The sequence below is a fragment of the Euleptes europaea genome, chromosome 6 (genome assembly GCF_029931775.1).
Source record: "Euleptes europaea isolate rEulEur1 chromosome 6, rEulEur1.hap1, whole genome shotgun sequence".
In the NCBI taxonomy this organism is placed as follows: domain Eukaryota; kingdom Metazoa; phylum Chordata; class Lepidosauria; order Squamata; family Sphaerodactylidae; genus Euleptes; species Euleptes europaea.
In genome coordinates, this window is record NC_079317.1 from 14,225,495 (window position 1) to 14,233,651 (window position 8,157).

The 8,157-nt window shown below is 44.0% G+C and overlaps 1 non-coding gene across 1 annotated transcript; it reads right to left on the bottom strand.

Annotated features, from left to right (window-relative positions):
• Positions 1–1,475: 1,475 nt before the first annotated feature.
• Positions 1,476–1,547, bottom strand: TRNAA-GGC (transfer RNA alanine (anticodon GGC)). Its single transcript has one exon. It is a non-coding gene; the product is annotated as a tRNA-Ala (tRNA).
• Positions 1,548–8,157: the final 6,610 nt, after the last annotated feature.

Here is an 8,157-nt window from a genome sequence, read left to right on the forward strand (position 1 = left end):
AGAATTCTCCCTGCCCCACCTACCTCACAGGGTGCCTGCTGTGGGTGGGTGGGGGTTGGAGGGAAGGCAATTGTAAGCCGCTTTGATACTCCTTAAGGTAGAGAAAAGTGAGGTATAAAACCCTACTCTTCTTCTTCTAAAGGCCGAATGAGATGTGATGGCACCCACACAGAGACAGGCAATGGCAAACCACCTCAGAACGTCTCTTGCCTTGAAAACCCTACTGGGTTGCCATAAGTCAGCTGTGACTTGACAGCACATTCTACCACCACCAACTTTCACCTGCAACGCACATGAACACACATGAAGTTGCCTTATACGGAATCAGACCATCGGTCCATCAAGGTCAGCATTGTCTACTCAAACTGGTAGCGGCTCTCCAAGGTCTCAGGTAGAAGTCTTTCACATCCTTAAGCAATACAGTCCATTTCTTCTGTTTAGGATTTTGCCCCTTCATTCTGCTGCATCTGTACACTAGGCCAGAGAACCATTGTGTGTGTGTGTGTGTGTGTGTGTGTAAAGTGCCGTCAAGTCGCAGCCGACTTATGGCGACCCCTTTTGGGGTTTTTATGGCAAGAGACTAACAGAGGTGGTTTGCCAGCGCCTTCCTCTGTACAGCAACCCTGGTATTCCTTGGTGGTCTCCCATCCAAATACTAACCAGGGCTGACCTTACTTAGCTTCTGAGATCTGACGAGATCAGGCTAGCCTGGGCCATCCAGGTCAGGGCCTTCCAGCCATTAGGGTCCCACTATTGAACATTCTCCAGTCAAACCTTCAATGCTTTGATGAAGAGGTCCCGGAAGGTCTTCATGGTGCCGAAGATATCTTCCAAAGACAATTTGTTCGGGTCCTCACAGAGGTAGTTGGCAAGCTCCACCTTCGTCCTTTCGATAGTTTCAAACTCCTCCTCCAATTTCTGGTTAGCGCTTACGCTATCCTGAAAGACACGAGGGTCAATTTTTTAAATTTTAAGTAACAGCTCACTATGCGGCCAAAATGGCGGAGGCTTTCAAGTACAGAGTGAGGTAGCCTTGATCTGCCTTATGCCAACCTGGATGGCTTTTTCATACTGCGCTTTCACTTCGTCCGTTGACGACGACAGCTTTCTCTCGAGTTCCCGCAGTTTCTTTAAATTGGAACTGGATTCGGACCGTATCACATCCAAGTTGATTCTGCAAAAAACAAAACAAAAAAAGTAACAATTTAAATGAACAACAGAAGATTTTAACCTATTTTCGCTGATGTTTTGGCATGTTATATCATGTTCTGATGCCAATAAAGGTATTGTATTGTATTGTAAAAAGGAAAAAGCCGTAAAATTATAAAGATGAACACATGAACGAATGAAGCTGCCTTATACTGAATCAGACCCTTGGTCCATCAAAGTCAGTATTGCCTACTCAGACTGGCAGCGGCTCTCTACGGTCTCAGGCAGAGGTCTTTCACATCACCTACTTGCCTAGTCCCTTTAACTGGAGATGCCAGGGATTGAACCTGGGACCTTCTGCATGCCAAGCAGATGCTCTACCACTGAGCCACACCCCCTCAAGATAAAGATAAGCTCGCTCCTCTGAAAGCCTAGTGAACTAGACACACAGATAACTGAAGGGATTTTCATAGTATCATAGAGATGGAAGGAAACACTAGGGCCATCTAGTCCAACCCCCTGCACAATGCAGGAAATTCACAACTACCTCCCCACACACCCCCAGTGACCCCGACTCCATGCCCAGAAGATGGGGGAAAAGCCCTCCAGGATCCCTGGCCACTTTCAGAACAAAACGATATCTGATAAAATGGATGCAAAATCTGAGACGAAAAATAGATATGAAGGCTTTACAGCTAGCCAGAGCCTGAAATTGGTACATTTGACACCAAAAGACATTAATAAGATGAGTAAGAGCAAGGACGGATGGTGCTGGAAATGTAAAGATGCAGAAGGGACATTTTTTCATTGATGGTGGTATTGTAGCAAAATAAAAGAAATTCTGGGTGAAGGTGCATCAGGAAATTCAAAAAATGTTGAGGATTAATTGTCCTCTAGAGGCCAAAACTATGCTTTTAGGAATTTTACCAGCAACTATCAGCAAAGGCAAAACAGAATTGTTAAGATACATGTTAACAGCGGCAAGAGTAATAATAACCATCTAAGTGGGAAACTAAAGCCACACCTTTGATTGAGGAATGGCTGGGAAAATAATAATAATAATAATAATAAGAAGAAGAAGAAGAAGAAGAAAGAGTTGGTTTTTATATGCCGACTTTCTCTACCACTTAAGGGAGACTCAAACTGGCTTACAATCACCTTCCCTTTACCTCCCCCCAACAGACACCCTGTGAGGTAGGTGCGGCTGAGAGAGGTCGAAGAGAGCTGTGACTAGCCCAAGGTCGCCCAACTAGCTTCATGTGTAGGAGTGGGGGAAAAAAATCCAGTTCACCAGATTAGCCTCCGCTGCTCATGTGGAGGAGTGGGGAATCAAACCCCGTTCTGCAGATCAGCGTCCACTGCTCCATACCACCACTCTTAACCACTACACCATGCTGGCTCCATGCGGTGATGGCTAAATTGACTAATATAGTGAATAGAAGACCGATGGAAGAATTCCAGAAGAACTGGAAGATGTGTTTTGATTATGTAACAAAATAATACATATGTAGACAAGAATTTATTATTATTATATACTAACAACAACAAAAATATATAACATATATACAGATATATTTATATAGACTTTAATCACTATTAGAATGTTTGCTGACTACATAGCCTGTGATGTAGAGATTTAAAAATAGATGGTAGATCTGAATATTAGGTATTAATGGTATTAATGTTTTAAGTCAATATAATTATAAACAAGATGAATAATTTAGATTAAAGGTAATTTAGAGGTAAAATGTTTATGTATTCGCTTCAGTAAAGAATATAATGTGTGTCTGTTCTGCATGTGTTTTGCTCCCTCTAGTGGACATTTTGATATTACATCAGGTTATGTCCGGCATATCTCTCCGCAAGTTTAAATTGTTAGGGATAGGTTGGCAATGCATCACACAACAGCTTTGGGTGAGCGATCCCTTTTGAAGATCACATGTCAGAGCAGAGGTTCCCAGTCGTACAATACACACACACACAATGAATTCTTACCCAGCGGCTTTTGAAACGCATTCAAGATCTTTGGGAAGCTGCAGCAAGTCTGTGTGAGATTTTTCCACTTCCTGGGAAAAAAGGGGGGGGGATATTGGGTTAGTGCCTGATTATTCTGGTTTGCATACTAGATAGTAAATCAGTGATAAGAGAAAATTCCTCCTAGGTCATTTATGCATGGGTTACTTACACTCACGTTTGTCCCTGGTCTGTCTCAGACCTTGGAATTATGCATGAGTTTTCCATCCATTAAAGATAACCTTGCTGCCAGCCCTCAAAAATCCTGGGACTTCCCCTTCCTCTGTTAACTCGATTCTTCCCTCTCCCCTGAGCTCAGCCTGGGTGAAATCCCCGCGCATAAGGCAAAGCGCGGGATACACAAGCTAGGTTTCTCTCACAGCCAATTAGAAAGCAGCGTGTCATGGGGCAGGGATTCAAATGCTTCCTGCTTCCTCAGAGCTCTTTCTGAGCAGAAGCAAAACTTTTTAAAACCCGAGGCTTGGATTCCCCCCTCCTTTCAGATTGCTCCCTTTTTTTGTTTTTCTTTTGTTCTTAAAATGCTTTTTTATGCAGCAATTGGGTTTTTTTAGGGGGAATTTTCTCTTAAAGTAAACTCTACAAAGTAAGCCAATTAGAGAGCAGCATATCAAGGGGCGGGGACTTGATTTGAGCTTGGAGACTGCTGGTGCAGAGACTCCCTACAGGAAAGTGTGGGTCCAGCGAGCAATGAACCTCAGGTAAAACTCCCAGGCATAAACGACCTTCGTCCCCTTGGGCCCGCTCTCTGGGTAGTTCATACCATCAGAAGGCAATCTGGCTGTTTCAGATAGAAAACAGGGTTGCCAGGCTGCAGCGCCAACCTCCCGGGGGGAATTGGAGAGGCGGGGCCTAGTGTGACACTTACAGCTGATACTGGAAGTGACACAGGGGATGCGCTATCATTTTGCAAAAACTCTATGGTTTTACCACAGAGTTTTTGCCCAATGTTAGAGAGTCCCCTGTGTCATTTCTGGTTTTTACCAGATGCAACCTAAGCCCACTGGCACTATCCTGGCATGCATTTGCTCCCGCTAGGGTTGCCAACCACCAGGTAGGGCCTGGAGATCTCCTGGAATTACAACTGACTTCTAGACTACAGTGATCAGTCCCTATGGAGAAGATGGCAGCTTTGGTGGACTCTATAGCAGTATGCTGTGCTGAGGTCCCTCCCCTCCCCAAACCTCACCTCCCCAGGCTCCATCCCCCAAATCTCCAGGTATTTCCCAACTAGGAGTCGGCAACCCTAGTTCCTGCTCTCACTTTCTCATGCATGTGCCTGTGGTGCTGATGGCCAATGAAAGAGAATCCCTACTAGGAAAGCAAGGGGAAAGTACAAAACTTGACGAGACCCTCCTAGAAAAAGCCACGGAAAGAGGAAATCCAAAGTTACAAACTTCTAAGTGAAATAACTTCAGTGACATTAGAAGAGGGTATCTCTGTTTAGGATTGCACTGTTAACCCAATTTAGGAGCTAAAGGAAGCTAATGGGGTTATGTGCTTGATAGAGATCCATACAATCAAATCACAAAAACACAGCTTATGTTCACAGTGAACAGCTATGAAAAAAGGCAGGTTATAACTATAAATGGGGAGGGGCTGTGGCTCAGTAGTAGAGCCTGTTTTGCATGCAGAAGGTCCCAGGTTCAATCCCCGGCATCTCCAGTTAAAGGGACTAGGCAAGTAGGTGATGAGAAGGACCTCTGCCTGAGACCCTGGAGAGCAGCTGCCGGTCTTAGTAGACAATACTGACTTTGATGGACCAAGGGTCTGATTCAGTAGAAGGCAGCTTCATGTGTTCATGTGTTTCTGTCTTTTGAGCCTTCAATCAAACTTCTCAGGTAGAAGTAGGAGAAAGTTAAGGAGTAAATTGTATTTGTATATTTGAAATTTAATGTTAGAACAAACTGAACTGAAATCTCATCCAGTATTATACCTGGAAACAAATAGGAAAAACTCTGAAATTTAAGATGATGAGTTAGGCGTAGGATGGGTGCTGAATTTCCCATTTAGAAACAACAGAAATACCTCCAAAATGTGGTGAAGTAGAGTAATCCGGGTTTGGTTTGCTTTGGTTTCGGTTAATTTGAGCAAAGTGCCAATTTTAAAGCCGTCAGCGTCTCCCGTGTGACTTCCCTAAGAAAGGACACAAAACCAAACCAGAAAGAGGTATGAACAACAACTAAGTCAGTCACTGAGGTAATTTATGATATTTACATCTTGGCATATGGAAGGATATGGAAGGCTTATACCAGTTCAACTGCAAAAAGCAAAAATCCTTACATAGTTCAAAAAGTTTCCAACTTTGAGGATCAGTTGGCAGAAAATCGGCAACCGTTGGCTTTGGAGAAGATCTGAAAAAAATAGGAAAAAAAATACTTTAGATGCAACCCGAGCATCTTCGACATAACTAGCAGGGTATACATGTCAAAACTGACCACGGTGTTAAAATTATGCAGTTTCCATTTTTTTTTGCTGTCAGGTAACAGCTGACTTATGGCAACCCCATGGGATTTTCAAGGCAAGAGACGCTCAGAGGTGGATTGCTATTGCCTGCCTCCGTGTCACAACCCTGGTATACCTTGGAGGTCTCCCATCCAAATACTTACCGGAGTCAAGGCTGAGAGGTGTTCTGGCTCAAGGTCACCCAGCCAGTTTCCATGGCAGACTAGGGATTAGAACTTGGGTTTCCCAGATCCTAGTCTGACATCTTAACCACTACACCACACGGGCTCCAAATTTACCACTAAACAAACATTGAACACTGTGAAAACAGCGGGACAGTTTGGAATCCTGTAGAGTTAAGGGTCATACTAAATGTTATGCTAAACTCAGGGCTTCAGGCAAAAACAGCAGCCAGGTGTCCAGTGTCTTTCTCTCCCCTCTACGATGTCTGGTAGAACTTGACCTAGCTCCCATCTGTAATGTTCTGTTTCCCCACCTGCCCTGCCTATGACATGGAGCAGGGGGAGGGAGATCCAGGAGACCTGACACCAGGATATGGTAAATTCTACCTAAACATTATGGAGGGGAAAGGCAGACCCGAGGCTGCCCTTTTCAGCAGCAGTCACGTGTACAGTCAGCATGTAGTATGGCCTTAAGAACATAAGAACATAAGAAAGGCCCTGCTGGATCAGACCAAGGCCCATCAAGTCCAGCAGTCTGTTCACAAAGGGGCCAACTAGGTGCCTCTAGGAAGCCACAAACAAGACGAATGCAGCAGCATCATCCTGTCTGTGTTCCACCACACCCAAAATAATAGGCATGCTCCTCTGATACTAGAGAGAATAGGTATGCACCATGACTAGTATCCATTCTAACTAATAGCCATGAATACCCCTTTCCTCCATGAATATGTCCACTCCCCTCTTAAAGCCCTCCAAGCTGGCAGCCATCACCACATCCTGGGGCAGGGAGTTCCACAATTTAACTATGCGTTGTGTGAAAAAATACTTCCTTTTATCTGTTTTGAATCTCTCACCCTCCAGCTTTAGCAGATGACCCCGTGTTCTAGTATTATGGGAGAGGGAGAAAAACCTCTCCCTGTCCACTCTCTCCAAACCATGCATAATTTTATAGACCTCTATCATGTCTCCCCTCAGCCGCCTTCTTTCCAAGCTAAACAGCCCTAAGCGTCTTAACTGCTCCCCATAGGACAGTTGCTCTAGTCCCCTAATCATTTTGGTTGCTCTTTTCTGCACCTTCTCAAACTCTGTAATATCCTTTTTTAGGTGTGGTGACCAGAACTGTACACAGTATTCCAAGTGTGGTCTCACCATAGATTTGTACAAGGGCAGTATGATATCAGCAGTTTTATTCTCTATTCCTCGTCTAATTATGGCCAGCATGGAATTTGCCCTTTTTACAGCAGCCGCACACTGGGTTGACATCTTCATTGAGCTATCCACTACCACCCCAAGATCCCTTTCTTGGTCTGTCACTGCCAGCACAGATCCCATCAGTGTATATGTGAAGTTGGGATTTTTTTTGCCCCAATATGCATCACTTTACACTTACTCACATTGAATCTCATTTGCCATTTTAATGCCCATTCTTCCAGTATGCAGAGATCCTTCTGGAGCTCTTCACAGTCCGATTTTGTTTTAACCACCCTAAATAATTTGGTGTCATCTGCAAACTTGGCTACTTCACTGTTTAACCCCTACTCCAGGTCATTGATGAACAGGTTGAAAAGCACCGGTCCCAATACAGATCCCTGAGGCACCCCACTGCTCACATCCCGCCATTGTGAGAATTGACCATTGATTCCTACTCTCTGCTTCCTATTTTTCAGCCAGCTCTCAATCCATAAGAGGACTTGTCCTCTTATCCCATGACTATGAAGTTTGCTTAGCAGTCTTTGGTGGGGGACTTTGTCAAAAGCTTTTTGGAAATCCAAATACACAATATCCACAAGCTCATTCCTGTCCACCTGCTTATTGATGCTTTCAAAAAACTCTAATAGGTTAGTGAGACAGGACCTACCCTTACAGAAGCCATGTTGGGTTTTGCCCAGCAGACCTTGCCCTTCTATATGCTTGACAATTCTATCTTTAATAATGCTTTCCACTAATTTACCTGGAACAGACGTTAAGCTAACTAGCTTTTTTTCTCTAATTGCTTCCTTCACCTTACCCGTTAGCCACCAGTTTTCTCATTTTAGAGAAGTTCCCTCTTTTAAAGTCAAAGGTAATTGTGTGAGATTTCCCAGTCACTTTCCCACTTACATATAAATTAAATTGGATGCCATTGTGATCACTATTGCCAACTGGCTCAACTACATCCACATCCTGCACTAAGTCACTGGCAGCACCACAGAGTATTAAATCCAGGATTGCCTCCCCTCTGGTTGGGTCTATGACCAACTGTTCAAGGGCACAGTCATTTAGGATGTCTAAAAGTTTTATCTCTTTGGCTTGACTGGAGCATACATTTATCCAATCAATATGAGGGAAGTTGAAGTCTCCCATTATTACT